The 17673-nt window shown below is 34.8% G+C and overlaps 1 protein-coding gene and 1 pseudogene across 1 annotated transcript in view; one reads left to right on the top strand and one right to left on the bottom strand.

Annotated features, from left to right (window-relative positions):
• The window catches only part of PRKN (parkin RBR E3 ubiquitin protein ligase), a 1165698-nt gene that overhangs the window by 28250 nt on the left and 1119775 nt on the right, over positions 1–17673 (top strand). The gene's annotated exons all lie outside the window — the stretch shown is intronic.
• Positions 10447–10502, bottom strand: LOC138396154 (U6 spliceosomal RNA; annotated as a pseudogene).

The raw sequence follows: 17673 nt of genomic DNA, 5'->3' as shown, positions 1-17673 counted from the left end.
TGGCATTTTTAAATGATGCTGTAGATTTAGTAGTATTTTAGTGGCAATAATAAGATGTTAAATATGACTCTTTATGCCTGAAATTTCAGGTTTTCTTAATGATAGTTACCATTACTGAGAGCAGCCAACCTTGAGAGTATATTTAACTTAGATTTTGAAGTCATGCTTGATACAACTTCAATTTCTATGACCCAGAAATATTGATGTGCTAATTTTCTGAGTTAAAAACTTTCTTTTTATGTTTTTGTCCTTGTTTAAATGGGCAAATGCTGGCTAAATGTCTTGGAGAATACAGTATTTTCAGGAAATGACAAGAAATATTGATTTACTTTTATTATTGTTCCCTCAAGCAGAACAGCCATAAAATATGTTCAATTTCTTCTCATTTCTGTCTGCAGATTACACTGACTTGTGGTGCAGATGACAAGTGTGGACATGATAGGAGCATATTGACATTTACTAGGATTTGACTTCAAAGTTTTAGAAATGAAAAGCATACTGACAGATTCAACTAGAACTGTATTCACGTAATTACTGTGACACTAAGTTTTGTCAGGTATAAACACGAATGTAGATTTAACATAGAAAATACAGACAAGGGCAGTTCCTGTTGGACTAAAACTTTACATTTAATAACAAGTCAACATGAAACCTGCTTTGGAGCTATTTTGGAAAAATTAAACTACTGAATATGTAATCCAGATTAACAATTTCAAAAAATGTTATCACTAAGTGAAATTACATTCGAATCAAGTTAAGTAATTTGTTATTAAATGCTGATTTTTTAAAGTATGAAAGGTTAGAATTTGATTTTTATACAGTTTTCAAGTATGTTAACTATTCTTAGGTTAGTCACAGGTGATAGAATTCTTCCAAGAATAAAATATCTGTTTAGGGTTGACACAATTTAATTTTGAATAACCTTAAGAGAGTCTCTAAGGTTGGAGGTACCCATCTGCTTATTTGCCTCTAGGAGCACCTGTGCAAACGGGCAGATTTCCTAAGGACTGCCATAAAAACACATATACCATGGTATGCTTGTCCTCATGTTTAGTTCTGCTTTTGAAGGCCTCTTGTTCTGCTGGATGGCCATAATTATCACTCTTATCTCTGGCATGTAGAATGACAGAAGCAATAGTGATTAAAATGCTGATTGCAGCTATTGACAGAAATGCCTGTCAGCACTTCCTATTTCCTGATTTACATTTAAAATACCCAGTTCCTTCAATATTTATCACTGGAGCTGTACAAAGTCAATAGGAAGATTTATTTATAGTCTATTCTGTAACATGTGTATCGTGTTAAAAATTCATGTGCAAGTTGTGTTAGTTGAGTTATTCGTATTTGCCTCCTGTTTGAAAGGTTCTTTCAGTCACTGTGCATCCCTTCAAATGGCTCTTTAAAAGAGGTTGCAATTAAACTTTTATTATTCACAAGAGTTTTCTGAGATTCAGGATGGTGAATTTGGATATTTTGAGGGTGTCAGTAACCAAAGTTACTTGAAAGCCAAAAGAGGTAGCTATTGGCATCTCATATTTTGTTGATAGAAGAATGAAGTTTAATGGATGAATAATTCTCCTATTCCAGTTTGAGTCTTTTAATGCACGTAGGGAAGGGGATATCATAGATGCTTATTGTGTTCAGTGTTGTCCCCACCTTCATTCACATCTATTACTGACAGGTCTTGGTGTGGCTTACTTGCTGTCAGCCCAAAACCATGTTAAGAAGTAAACCTGAGAAGACCCTTTATTGCCGAAAGTAGAACTGACAACATATTTCTTTGATTCTTATACCTTTGTAATGAATGTTTGGGCAGAGATCACAACCTCATCTCTACTGAAGATGCAGTGTTAGTGGCAGATATTGTAAGGTGATAGATAGGACAACATGGGTTAGAAAGAAAGGCAGGATGGCTACTTCAGGCAGGACCTTGTGGGGCACATAAATTTTGCAAGGTTGAATTTGTGGGGCATTTTAATCTCCTACCTGGAGAATAGTCATTGACAAAAAGCTGAAAATGATCCAGTTTGCAGTTGGTCAGTCTCATTCATTTTATGTCGATTCCTGTAATTGGCTTAAATTTCAGAAGTTGCTTTTCTAATTCTGCAACAAATTATACGAGCTTATTCTTTCCGTGCCTTTATTTCTACTGATACCCAGAGGCTGATTAAGGGGTTCAGTGGATATTAAGCATCTGAACAGAGAGTGGTCATGACCAAGGAGTCAGATAATAAAGCTGATTGAATACTAGATACCTTTGGGAAAAAGAGAATCTAGTGTCTGTCCTTCAGGTTCAGTGATTTGCTGAAAGGACACACAGAAATCAGAAAAGCTGTTATACTCAACAGTTACCGTTTATTACAGCAAAATGTTTATTATAGATTAAATTCAGCCAAGGTAAAACGGAGTGTAGGGCAGAGCTGGGGAGAGACCAGGTGTGAGCTCCCAACGGATTTGTGTGGACAAAGCTAAATTCTCCCAGCAGCGATGTGTGGCAGCACATGTGGAGTACTGTCAGCCAGGGCAGCTCCCTGAGACTTGGTGTCCGGGGATTTTGCTGAGTGTCTGTCTTGTAGGTGTGGAGCACCTGTGTCTGTAACTTCAGTTACTCCATCTCCGGCTCCTCCAGAGGTCAAACTGATAAAGTGTGACCCAAGGCCCCAGGTGAACAAAAACATGTGTTTGCCAGAAATCACATCGTTGGCATAAACTGTCTGGTGTGGCCCAAGGCTCTAAGTATACAAGGACACTGTATTTGGGCAGGATATTCCAAGGGCTTAGTGGTTGTGTCCTATGAGCTAGTCAAGGGCCAGTGTTGTCTTTACAAAGTGTAGGGTTTGAACATATCAAGACTGCTGAGTTAACCCTCTACTGCACGAGTTTATGCTGACACAAAGGGAAAATGAAATCTCAGTTGTATTTTGGACGAGGGTCTTGGAAACAAAACGAAAGTGATTTTTTTTTTTATTTGTTCATATAGATATGGCCTTTTAAGAAAACTTTACTGCATATTTACTTAGGAGCCTAGTATAGGGAAGATCTAGAGATAGTAAAGTCGGGATGGTGCAAAGCATTTGCATGACAGACATACAAAGGCTGCTGCTGGTGCTTCCCTAAGATAAGGGTACTACCTTCCTTCCCATTTCTCACCAATGGTGTTGACTGTAGTGATTTAGACTGAATTCATTTCCCATGCTTATTTGATAGAACTTTTTCCTAAATACTTTGAAAGTTTGATAATTAAGTGAGAAAAATACATGTAGATGTTCTTCATTAACTGGGAAAATACTAAATACATTTCACCGATGTGTTCATGAAACACTAGTTTCCAAAACTGCTAATGGCTTGATAAAAAGGTGGGTCAACTGAGACTGAGAAACACTGGGTTAGCAAAGTAAACTTTAAAAAATACGAAAAAGACTTACCAGAGCCTTACATAAGATACAGCACATTTTGCTTCTTCAAGTGTTATTCAAACTTCTTTAGCCGTAGAACTATTTTTCTTGAGCTATCCAGTGAGAAAATTGATGGAACAGAGAATGGGAGGTGCATTTAGCCATATTGACTATCATTATTTTGAAATCTTGAGGCCAAGTTTATTTTCTTTAGAACACACTCTTGAAATTAGGCAAAAAGTTGACATTTTCTGGCTCTAAGGCATGATGTAGCATGATATGTAGCTGTTTCTACTATGATATAGTGTCATACAGTTTTAATTCACTGAAACAAAGTAATTAAAATATTTTGCGCTAAAACATTTCATTATGCTTTAAGTGTGTATAAATTGAGAAAATATATTTACTTTCATAATTATCTAATGGAAATGTTTTAGCTTTACATATCTAACTATGTTTAGATATAATAGAGGCATTTGTTGAATGAACCTTTTATGTATTTGTGAAAAGATTCCTTATTTATAATCTGATGCTTATCACATATGGAGAATAAATAATATATTCACTTTCATTCTGGTGAAGTTCTGTTTATTTTGAAAGAGGTGAATGGGAAAACCCCAGATAAAGGATTATAATATTGCCACTGAAGATTCCATTTTTTTAGGACATCATGTACTTCATGACCAAAGCTATTTACTGTAGCATGAAGGCATAACAGTGCCAAGAGTGAGGTCTGAGATCTCTTAGAAGTTATTTTCTGTAGCCATAGAATTGGTAGAATTTAAAATTTAAAATCAGCAATAAAGGGTTTTTTTAAAGATCATATTCTGTCTTAGGGCATTCCATTAGTGAAAGAAGAAAAAGACGAACATCTGATTCAACATAGTTAGAATCTTAAAGGAACCAGAGACGCTGAAGATGTCCATTTCAAGGAAGGCATGAAAACTATATGTTGTTACAGAACCATCTTTTTCTGTATTTGACCTGCAAATCTTTCTCACCTAGTGATACCTGTTCTGTGCTCTGAAGAACAGGCTGTTTGGGTTTGAATAGAAGCTTCATTAGCTGTGTGTCTGTAGGCAAGTTACTTAACCATTCTATGCCTGCTTGGTTTCCCATCTGTGAAATGGAGGTAATAATAGTATCTACTCCATAGAGTTGGTTGTGAGCATTACAAGTGTGTTCATGCATGCAAAGTGCTTAGAATGGTACTGAGTACATAGTAAGTGCTCAGTAAATTTTAGGTGTTATTGTTTTTAGCTTGAGCAAGATTATTTTTTACTAATATTTAGAAAGTTCAAAGTTTGCTTGAAGCTTAATTTGGAGTACATTCTAAATAATACCAAGTATATTTCTTCAAATATATCTTCAAGAAAATAAATAAATCCTCTGATTTAACCAACATGAATATCTTCCATTTAGAAGAAGAAATACATTCTAGTCTGAATCCTCGTGTATTCAGAAAAAAGACTTCTGATTTATGCCATGGGTCTGAAATTGGTCACTCCACATATGCATGTTTGGCCTAGCAATATTTTGTTTTGGATTTGGTTTTGTCTTGTTTTTGAAGTGTTTTTAAAGAGAGTATGTGGTTACAGGCTACATGCTCCACCATTCTGTACTATCTTAAACTCTTGCCTGATCACCCCTTTAGGCTACTGAGCCCATGACCTTTGTTATTTAAGATGAATTTTCTGGAATATCTGGCCTAAATTTTACCAAGAGGCTCTCTGTATATTGAAGAAGACCATAAAATATGATGTTCTTTTCCTGAACTCCTGTTTGTTTTCAGTCATAAAAACATTAGGATGCTTCATGTATTTCCTTGACCAATAAATAATGCTAGAACCCAAAAGTGGACATCATATTCCTGCCAAAAAGGTTAATTTGGAAAAGCTAATTTATTTAATAATAAATAGCGTAATTATACCCAATAGCATTCTGTATGTCAGCATATAACTGTGAAATAATTTTAAAGGAATTTCTGTGTTTATGCAACTGATATAATTCTAAAAATGGTTAGAATCAGCGTAACAGGCAATATAAGGATGGGTGAAGAATGCTGAGCACTTTATTTTGACTGTAGTAGTTGGAACTCTAACAGATCTTCAATGTCCACAAATTCATAGGAGGCTTCTTCTTGTTTGACTTGTGCATTGTTTATCTGCCCATCCCTGTTAAACTTCTTTCAATAAGAATGATGCCCTCTGAGTAATGCCCCTGTTGTGAACTAAGACCCATGAATTATTAATAACCTGCAGGGTTGCAGAGCCCTTGTAGGAATGAGAGCAATGTGCTCTGTACGACAATTCTATTTACCTGATCTTGACAAATTAGTAGCATCTCAGACGTACTCCTGCTTGTTAATACAAGAAGTGGGGGAAAAGGTGACTTGGAAATGCATCAATATTTAGCCGTTTTGTAGAATCTCAAAAGGATAATAGAGAAGAGTGTTTCTTCATAAATAACTGTCTCTCCTATCTTTGTGGTTTAGTGTGGTAGGCTAATGCCTTTCTGTCAAGTTAAGCTTTATGGTTCAATTTCCGCTGTATTCCTGAGAAACAACTGGGGGTAAAAAGTAAAAACACAATTATAAAGATGCCTACTCCATAATCATTTAGTCCTGTTTATAGAACTTGATCCTTTTCAAGTATATTCTCCTATGTATTAAGCTGATAGGCAACGAGAGCAAATAAAACTCTTTATAGGAGTAGCAATTGTTTTATCAATAGCCTGGCTTATGTGGGGATCTTGACAGGAGGATTAGGAGTTGGAGCCACATTGAAATGTAAAATATGTAATGCTGTGCTATATAAGGAGATAGGTTTTAAAACTTCCTAAGTGTGTGTACTATTGGTACTTACTAAAGTACAGTTACAATTGAAATTTTGTTTTAGGGAAGATAAAGACTATTGTATATTTATTAGATAGTGATCTAATACTATTGATCTATTATTTATTTTTATTCAATTATTATCTAATACTATTGACCATTTAAAAATTTCCATTGAGGTATATCATACTGTTAACTAAAAACCTCGAGGTTTATATTTTGGAAAAAGGAGTGCTTTATTTCTCATAAAAGGGAACAGCCTATTGGGTGCCTATTCCAACAGATTGGGAAGCTGAACCCTGGCCAGAAGCCAGGCACACATGTTTCAAAAAAGAGACAAAAGGGAACAGGATTTTATACTGAGCAGGGTGGTCAAATATATGTATTTAACAAGCTATAGGAGGAGTCATGAGTATTTATTAAAGGAGATTATATGCCTCTAATTGTGCTTTATCTCTCCCATCCCATCATGGTTGGGAACTCAGTTTTAAGCTATTTCTGGGGTCCCCTTGGCCAAGAGGGGTCTATTCAGTTAGCAGAGGGCTTAGTATTTTATTTTTAGTTCACAATGCAAATAGTGAACTATACAAATTGTGTATGTGGAGCTCAAAGAATTTTTCCATATGTTACATACTCATATTCTTAGTATCCAGATTAAGATGTAGAAATTTTCTAAGTCATGAATGCTCCTTCATGTACCCTCCCAAGTCAATACCCTCATCAAAAGTCACTGCCATCTGACATCTATCATTATAGATTATTTTTGCCTGTTCTTAACTTCATATAGATGGAATCACACATTATGTTTTCTTTTATTTCTGATTTTTTGCAGTCAATATTATGTCTATGAGATTTATCCATATATAAAGCACTACTATTTGTAATTTAGGCATTTACCTTATGATTTGATGTTTTATTCAGGGTGCTTATTTAAGTAAAATATTTTCCTGGTGTGAGCAGAGTAATTCTAATAGACACCCTGATACACAGGTATGTGTAAGTGCTTCAACAGTTAGACTCACTATCATAATTTTTATGTTCCAAATCCAGCACCAAGGGTTCTCAAAATATTCCTTTTCTGTTGTTCTTACTAATCTAAGAGCAATGATCTTTCTATTGTGTAAATTAATACGATCTTAATGTTCATAGTTACTTGTTGCTGGAGGTTGTAAATTATGGTTCTTTCTGTCATGCTGAGAATCAAATTGCATTTGTGGGCTGTCTAAACCCTTGTTAAGCCATCCTACTGGTATGATAATTAGAGATTCTTGCTGGGTTTGGCCTGTATAAAAAAGTAACACAGGTGGGAAAATTTACATACATGTCTTCAATAACAAGTTGTTATAATTTCTTAGAAGGTTAAGTTTTATATTTCATGTAGATTGCTCATAAGCAAGAGTGTGATTACTTTTCTATCATTTTTAGATGCATAGCCTCTGCAATAAGATGGTCAAGTTAAGATTAGGCATATCAATTTATAAACATGAAATTGAGTTTATCTGGCTTTATCTCATCTCAGTCCTATATAGAAAAATGAGAAATAAACTATTTTTCCTCTGAGATGTTCTCAGGAGTATAGCTTAGGTCCTCTTCACATACTTTTTATGTCTTCCTTTCATTTCTTTATATATTATGAACTTAAATTAGCTTTTTTAGACAGAGTCACAATACAATTCTCATGTACTGCCAAATGTTCAGGGCCATTTTTCAATATTGATCCGTTGTAAGTTGCCACTGTGGACTGAATTGTGTTCCCCTGCCTCTCCCAATTCATATGTTGAGGTGTGAACCCCCAATGTGATGGTATATGGAGATGGGGCCTTTGGGAGATAATTAGGGTTAGATGAGGTCATGAGGGTGGGGCCCCCATGATGGGATTAGTGCCTTCATAAGAAGAGACACCAGAGAGCTTGTGCTCATGCTGGTACTCATGTGCTCTCCCCTGCCCCCCACCGTGTGAGGATCCAGGGAGATGGCAGCCATCTGCAAGCCAGGAAGGAAGAGAGCCCTCACGAGAGCCCATCCATGCCGGTACCCTGATTTTGGAATTACAGCCTTCCGAACTGTGAGAAAATAAATTTCTGTGGTTGAAGTCTCCTAGTCTATGATGTTTTGTTAGGGCAGCCTGAGCTGACTGATATAGTTGCCATTCAAATTAAGAATGAAGTAGTTTAGGCTATCCTTTTGATATAAAGCATTGCCAATATTTGTTTATTCTGATTATTTGTGGATTCCTTTGTGATGTCCAAAAGAATTTATTTTCCAGCCCAAGGACTCATAAAAAAGGTCAAATTTCCAGCCTCCCCAAATGGCTTTTACCTTGCCCCAAGCCACATAAAACAAAACAAAACCAAAACTCAAGAAATGAAACAAAAAACTTCTCTAAAATCAGCCATTACACTACACACTGATGTATTTGGTATGACTTCTTTGTTCCTCCTCAGGAATTATATTGTTTTATTAATTGTCTGATGCTTTGAGTACACTGGAGCATGCTTAAGATATCAAGGCAGCTAAGCACTACTGGGTTGCCTGAAAAAGTTTCATTCTTTAAATTTTCAGCTGTGGCTAAATTGTGATAATATCTGTGGTGAAGTGAAACATAATTTTTCATTTTATTGATCACTTTCTATATTTTAGAGAAAAATTGTACCACCATTTTGTTCTCTGTTAGTATTTTTTCAGTTAACTTTTGTTTTTGTTACTGTTATTTCCTTATATGTGACCCAGATGGTGCTTGAGAAGCCTGAGGGATACATTCCTAGTTAATAATTTCTGCACTGTCTTTTCAGAGTGGACACCAGGTGTGAACAACCATGCTCACCCTCTACTTTGCCCAAGTCTCTGTAATTACAATGCTTAGTGCACACACAGTAATGATGGGAGGAGAGACAGAGAGAGATCAGAAGTGGTCTGTGCAGGTGACATTCACTGAGATGGGAATAAAGCAGGGGAGGGTAGGGTCTGCTGGCAAAAGTGCTCAGCTCTGGGTGACAAATGTTGAGTTTGGTTACTAGCAGTGGCCCATGATTCTGGGTCTAAGGAAAGAACAGAGCTAGAAATACAGATTTTGGTTGTGGTGAGCATAGAGAAGATAGTTTTAGTCACTGGATTTAAATTTTAGTCCGTGGATTTTCTCTACTTCTCTTTCTTTCTGGCTAAAGCATTTACCATTTGTTACTTTCTTATAGCAAAGGAAAAGGGAATGGGTTTCCCACCTTTTAATGGAAGTGGTAAAGGTGTAAAGGAATACCTATAGCTTTTATTTATCCCGTGTTTTCCCCTTTCTCCCTCCACATGCTTTTCATATTTTAATGTAAAAATAACATTTTTATGTATATGTTTACTTTTATATGAAAAAACATTCAGATACTTTTTAAAGTATTGAAAAGGTAGCACAATTTTTCTCAAGGTTACATTTATTAAAACTGGAAGTTTTAAAATACAACATATCTCTAGTCAAAAATATAAGAGTCTTCATGACCAACTGCTGCAGAGATAACTGCAGACATACATCGATCCATTGTAGTGCACACCTGTGCAACATGCTTCCTGGCATTGTAATTGAATCATCATAGCAACACCACGAAGTACGTCTCGTCATCCGCATCTTACAGGTGAGAGCGTTAATGACCAGATCTGTACAGTCATTTGCCCAAGGTCCACAGCTGGTAAGCGGTGGGGCTGACTTGTACATGGGCAGGAGGATGTCTGCACCTGCTGCTGACTTATTTAATAAAATAAATGCAATTTATATAAATGGCGAATCTTTATTTTATATCATAAACATGTCTATGAAAAATATTATGTTTAGATTACATTCTTAAGTTACATTTTAAAAGTCTTAAGAAGTTCTGTTTAATGACAACTTTTGGTAAAATGAATACTTATGCCCTTATTTATATATTTCACATATCTGTTCATATTATTAGATATATTTAAAGGGAGGCTATTCTGCTGTAATTTGTTTTTTAATCATAACCATTTTTTCTGGTTTTGTTTCAAATAATTTACCTCATTAATGTAGATCAGAATTTAAAATAAGTAACCTGTTCCTGTGTCCTTCCTTGTTCCATCATGAAAACAATAACCCTCTAAATTATGAATTCTTAGTATCTTAATTTTATAGATAAAGAAACAGAGGTTAGCAAATCAGAATTGTTAATAAAATCGAAGATTTCTTTTTATTTATTTATTTTTTTATTTAAAATTTTTTTTTGCTAATCTTCTCTGTATCGTTCCAATTTTAGTATATGTGCTGCTGAAGCGAGCACAAAATCCAAGATTTCTGACTCTAAATATTGATACTAAGTTTTTCCTGAGTATCCTGCCTCTCCTCTCTGAATGGACACATTTTAAAGGTCATCATTCAGCTTATGCTTTATTAGGGTTATCCACTGGTATCAATTGCTATGGGGATAAAATCCTTACCTCTAGGAACATTTAGTAACCTTAAAGTAGGCAAAATTTTCAAATTGTATAGAAAGCTATGGGGAAATAAAACACTTTTATATGCAAGTTTTATCTTGATAGTTACAATTTATGCTGCCTTGATTTTCTTGGCTAAAGAGTTCAGTTTTAAATCTCAAGGGTGGAAAACACTGCAGAAAATCAGAGGATCTTGGCATACTTCAACAAAGATAAATGGCTTTCTGTAGTGTTCACATTATGTCAGTAAAATCCAGCCTGCGTATTTGAAATGAAGACAGCCTATTAATTTAAAATTGATTGGAACATTTTCACACAATGATGAGGGTAAATCAAGAAAATTAAATAAACATTCTAATGGGAAATGTGTTATATGTAATGGAATACCAGCTGCAGAAAATACTGTAGTAGATTAAACCGTCATTAATGATGGTTTCTTGAATTGTATTCTTATTGTTTCATACTATTGCACTTTCTCAAATAAAGAAAAAGATATGTTTTTTGCTCTTAAATATTTATCCATTTAAATGATTTTGATACTACTCTGAGGTACTAGTTTTTCAAATGAATTTATTCCTTCATTCTTGCCCTTTGTTCAGAAATTTTAAAAGAAAAGGTTTTAAAAGGTATTATTTCCAAAATTCTCTTTTTGTTTCCTCTGTTTCTGCCTCCCCAAGACAAACCATTATTACAAGACAAAGACAAATTTGTTTACTCTCTGGGAAGACTTCATGTTGGTGAAATTATTCCATTTTAGGGTAATTCTAGTTTTTCAGGTATATAAACCTCTAAGAGACATGATTTTTGTATGAATTTATTAGGTACCAGAAATAACATCCCCAGGAATCTAGCCAAAATACCTAATAATTTTTAGTTAATTTGCTAATGACCCATGAGCCAGTCATTAGTATAGCATATTCCATCCTATAGGGTAGACCTCCTGAATAGAGTGAGGTTGCTGGTTTAGAGTAGACTAACTAGACAGACTTGTGCCTTCTGAATTATCCTTTTCTAGAGGTTGTTTATCTTCTAAGAGCTCTTGCCAGTTATCTAGAGCAGCTTTTTCTAATAGGATTTTCTACGATGATGCAAATACTCTCTCTGCTGTCTGATACTAGTAGCATATGGCTGTTGACCATTTGAAATGTAGTTAGTGTGACTGAGGAACTAAACTTTGTATTTTATTTTATTTTAATTACTTTAAATTTATTTATTCATTTTTTTTGAGACAGAGTCTCACTTTGTTGCCCAGGCTAGGGTGCCGTGGTGTCAGCCTAGCTCACAGCAACCTCAAACTCCTGAGCTCAAGTGATCCTCCTGCCTGAGCCTCCGGAGTAGCTGGGACTACAGGCATGTGCCACCATGCCCGGCTAATTTTTATTTTTATATATATATATATATATATATATATATATATATAAATTGTCCAGCTAATTTCTTTGTATTTTTTTTTTTTTAGTAGAGACGGGGGTCAGGCTGATCTTGAATTCCTGAGCTCAAATGATCCTCCCACCTTGGCCTTCTGGAGTGCTAGTATTATAGGTGTGAGCCACCACCACTCCCGGCCTATTTTAATTACTTTAAATTTAAATAGTTACCTGTGGCTAGTGGCCACTCTTGGACAGCACAGGCCTAGAATAAGGTAGGCTTGTCCCCTTTGCTATTAGAGACACATGAACATATTTGTATTTCCTGGCTCTCTTATTAAAAAATCACCTGTTTTGCATTTTAAAATAATGCATGCTCATTAAATAACATTTGTAAAATAAAAGAAAGTAAAATAAAAATCACTGTAGTTTCACTGCCCCAATAAAACTACTGTTTGAGTTTTTAGTGATACTGGATTTCCTCAAAGTCATTTTGATTCTATGAATCATTTTTAATATAGGTATAATTACCATCTTTGTACAGTTTTACATCTGAAAATTTTATTTAATATTATGAAGTTATTACATACTGTTTACAAATGTAACTTTCCTGTCTACATAATGGTCCACCAAGTGAATAGAATCCACTGTATGTTCTTAAGTGTTCTCTGTTGTAGTGTAGCTGGGATGTTTTCACTGTTGCTATTCTATATAGCACTCTGTGACTGAAGCTTTTAACAAATGTAAGATTATTTTTGAAAATCTCTGGTAGATTCAGAGAAATGGAATTTACTGTGTCAAAGGGTATGAACATTTTAAAACTAATGAATATGTATAGCAATATTATTTTTCTAAAATGTTATCACATATAAAAATACTCATTTTATCACACCCAACACCAACACTGGACATCTAACACATGTAAAGTTTCTTTAATTTCTGTCATAACAATTTTATTTAATGATACATTTTTTTCTGAGTTATATCTATTTTTTATAATTTATAGAGTTAGAAATCTGACAAGAGAATTTGTTCTTGGTAAATTTCTGCACTTTTAGCTGATATACTATATTACTTTTTCTCCCACTTTCTTATTTTCTTCATGAAAGAAAAGGAAACAAGAAAGTCCATGTGCTATTCTGTGCTGCTGAGCACAGAGGAACCTTCCTGGCTGTTTTTAGAATTATTCAAAAATAAATGTGAAGTTGAGGAGCCAAATGAGAGATTTTTAAAATATTTTGCCTACTTTTTGCAATAACTTTTTGTTGTATTTGTCTTTGTCTCTTACATTTTTGATTATCATCTACTAGAAAGTGAGGCTTGAATCTAATAGTGCCTTTTCCAATATTTATCACATGTGGCTACTGTGAAAACAGTAAATAAAGATAATTTGGAAAACAGCTCATATTAAATATCTCCTGTTGTATACTATTAAAAAATTGTTTTGGATTCAGTGGTCAGAAAATGATTACTGAAGAGTGCTTTAAACAAAGTCTATATATGTAAACATGAATTTATGAGAAAAATAAGGAGTCAATGTTTACTCTGTTAAACTCTTTACAGTAGGGTTATTACCTAAATTGTGAGCTTCACTAGTGAATTTATGTTTTAGTTTTTTAAAAAATCAATTTACAAACGTTTGTGATCTTATCTTTTGCATTAAGTTTATTGAAATAAACATTTTACTGAAATACCATAGGACTAGAAACAGATCTGATACCTCTAAATGATAAGCTACTTATTGCTCTCTCATCAGTTTATCGAGGCTGCTCTGCGGAGTTAAAATTGCCGTGGGAATTAAATTTTGCATTTACTAGCTAGCTTTGGAGTTGTATGTCAATAATCTTGGGCTCACAACATATAAACATATATGTATGTATACTTAATACCATTTGAGGAAGAAAATAAAAGGCTAGTTGTATGCATTTAATAATTTTGGGAAAGCAGAACATAATATTTTCAATGTGAAAGGAAATAAGATCAGAAGCAAAAAAGAAAAAACCTAGATGGCAGCAAAATTTTAACACTAATATTGAAAAGGAAATATACTCAAGCAATGAACAAGGAAGTTACAGTGGGGGAGAATTTAAAATGTGGCTCCTCAAACTGCTGAGCTTAAGGCTTGAACCCATGACTCTGACCTCACTGGCATGTTCCTCCTCAGAACCTTCATTTTTGAGGTTTCAGGAGTCAGAGGCAAGATAGAGAGGACAACCAGGGAGCATAACTCTCACATCATAGTTTTTACTTTCCATGACGTTGACACTGGAGTAAAGCCTTTGCCCTTTGAAAAATATCAAATATCAGGCGACATTTGTCCTAAACAGTCTCCCACAATAGTTGAGACATGCATGTAGCAACTTCATTAATAGGTGGTTGCTAACTTCTGCCAGATAAGACATAGTTTAAAATTTTTTTTTTAAATCATAGATTTAAATGGAAAACTTAAAACTTTAAAAATTTCTAAGTAAGAAAATAGATAATCTTCATGACTTCAAAATAGGCAATGTTTTCTTAGATACAACACCAAGAACATGATCCATAAAAGAAAAAAAAAATAATAAACTAGACTTCATCAACACTGAGAACTTTTGCTGTATAAAACACATTGTTAAGACAATGGAAAGGCAAGGCAAGACTGGGAGAACCATTTGAAAGTCACATATCTGATAAAAGGAGTTATATTTAGACTATATAAAGAAATCTCAAAACTCAATAAATAATAAAACAACTCAATAAAACATAGACAAGTGATTTGAACAAATACTTCACCAACAATAGTATACAGGTGGCAAATAAGCACATGAAAAGATACTCAACACTGTTAGTCATTAGGGAAACGCAAGTTGAAGCCACAATGCCATTATACATCTATTAGAATGGTAATGCCAAGTGTCGTTGAGGATGCAGAGCAACTGGAAGTCTCATATACATCACAGGTTGGAATGGAAAATGGAGAAACCACTTTGGGAAAAAAGGGTTTGTCAGTGTCTTAAATAGTCAAATATACAGCTACCTTGTGACCTAGCTCTTCCACTCCTAGACATTTACCATGAGAAATGAAATGCAAAGGCTCACACACAAATATCCATAGCAGCTTTATTTGTAAATAGGCAAAAACTAGAAATAACTCCAATAGCCATCAACAGGTGAATAGTTAAATAAATTGGCATATATCCATATAATGGAATACTATTCAACAGTAAAAAGGAATGAACTGTTGATACATGCAATAGCATGAAATGATATCCAGAATTGTTATTTGGAAGAAAAGAAACCAGAGGAAAAAAAAAAGAGTATAAACTTTGTGATTTTATTTGTATAAATTCCAGAAAATGCAAGCTAAAGTACAGTTTAGATGGGTGATTGGAGGGCAGGAGGCAGGAGGATGTCTGGGAGAGGCAGGAGGAATCTTCTGGGGGTAATATATGTATATATTCACACCCACTCATTATCTTGATTATGGTAATAGTTTCATGGGTATATACATATGTCCAGTATGTCAAATTGTACACATTAAATATGTGGAGTTTATTGTATATCAATTAGACCTCAATGTTTAAAAAATGTAGTCCTTTTAATCTGTTTGCCTAGCCCTTTTCCAAATGGTATTTGCAAGCTAGCCATCGCCTCCTGAGTTGGTGCCGGTACAAATGTGGGTCAGCTTCGCAGTTACACTTCATGCTAGCAATCGACAGACTGACTTTATAGGATAAATCAGTCACAGTCTAAATATATTTACCTCTGACAGAATTCCAGACCAGTATGATTTAGAGAACAAAATCTGAAATTCAGAAATAAACAGTAGTTTGCAAATATTTTCTCTTTTTCTCTGTTACACAAAGATATCAAGAATCAGCTAAGTTCACCATTTCAAAAATTTTGCCTGTGATGACAGTTTCAGGTGCACAGAGTGTTTTGTTTGTCTGTTTTTATTCTCCCCAGTGCTTTTCACAGAGTGAGGACTCATGGATATAGAGGCTGGAAGGCCAGCCTAGCTGAGTACCTGGAAGTGAACCTTTGCAGGGAGGATGAAATAACCTTGTAACCATTTCTAGCTCAGCTTGAACTACCCTTCCCCCTCTGCCCTTCCTTTTAAGTCTTTCTGCCTCTTGGCAAGGGCTGAGCTGGGCTTTCTTATGGTGATGCTACCCACCCCGTGCCCCTTCATGTGGTGCTTACTGTGTTTGGTCTCCAATGCCTTGTGATCCGATCATGAGGTTGTCTTTAGGTTCTTCAGTATTTTTTCCAGTATTCCTACAACGTGCATTGATTCTTAGGTAATCTTTTACAATATATGTGCTATGTGTTAGGAGCGATGGAGAGAAAATTAATATATCTCTGCCTCACGGTCTGGTTGTCAGTAACTTTTTACCTTAGTTGAAGCTCTCCACATATTTAGGTAAATCGCTTCCTTTCCTTTCTCTTCCTCTTTTTACCCCAGACCACCCCTCCACAGCAATGGAGGGCCTTATCACTCAACTTCCCATTCCTCTCCTGCCTAATTCTTAGGCATTTCTTTTGGGAACTTCAGAGTCTACATTACTGACCTGCCAAAATCCTGCCCAGACATTTCTACTGTTGCAGGCTGATTTATTATGCCATTTCTCTGAACTGACAACTCAGAAATCCTAAACTTGGCAAGCCCACTCTTTGACAATAAAGTTTTATGTTTTTCACCTCTGCTATTCTTTTATTTCCAGTAAGTTGGATATAGAAACTCATCAAGACATCTGTTCTTAAGAGCTGTAGTCAAATAATCCTTCTTGACATTTCCTTTCTAAAGGCATCATTTCATTATGGTCAGTGGTTTTGGCTTTGATCCCTCCAGCATTAAACATTTGCTAGAATCCACAACTCCCTTATTTCCATAACTTTATAATAACTGAACACTCTTTTTTTGTATTTCCATCACTAAAGTCTTCCTCTCTAAATATGAAAAGCTCAGATTTCCTCCATCATCTCCAGCCAAACTCAGAAGAAAAACCTTTATCATTATATTGCTTCTTAAGTTATCTTTTTCCTTGCTGGTTTGAAATCACGTTTTCATAGTTTGACTAATTATACATACTTGTGTCTTTTTCTGGACTTTCTAACCCAGTAATCTTTCTGTATGAGTCAATATTATATTACTGAGCTTTTATAATATGTTTTAATATCTGCTAGGTCAGTTTCTCCTTTCATCATTACTCGTTTAAAAATTGTTATTCTCAGATACTCATTCCAGATGACTTTGGAATAACTTCATTAAGCTTCCCCAAAATATATTGCAGTTTTTTATTAGAATTACATTAAAACTGCAGATTAATTAGAGAATTGATGACTTGAAACAAATTATTCTTCCTATCCAAGCACATACCTCTCTAAATTTATTAAGGTGTCTCTATCTATCCTTTAGTATAGCTTGCAGTTCTCTTCAGATAGGTCCTGCCTAGTGATTATTTTATGTATTTTATTCTTTTTATTGATAAAATAGATGGCATTACTTTTGTTTCCTTCTGACTGTAAGTGCTCTCTCTTTGTAAGTTCACCCACTGTTATAAATTGGGCTGTCATCTATGTATAGATTACTTCTTAATCCACATTCTGAACTTCTGTTCCTTATTTCCATCTTTCTGTTGGACATCATCTCTCCCTTATGTTCCAGAGC

This window comes from Eulemur rufifrons, chromosome 15, assembly GCF_041146395.1.
Source record: "Eulemur rufifrons isolate Redbay chromosome 15, OSU_ERuf_1, whole genome shotgun sequence".
Taxonomy (NCBI): Eukaryota; Metazoa; Chordata; class Mammalia; order Primates; family Lemuridae; genus Eulemur; species Eulemur rufifrons.
The sequence above is the reverse complement of the archived record's forward strand: the minus strand, read 5'-3'. Positions and strand labels throughout refer to the sequence as shown.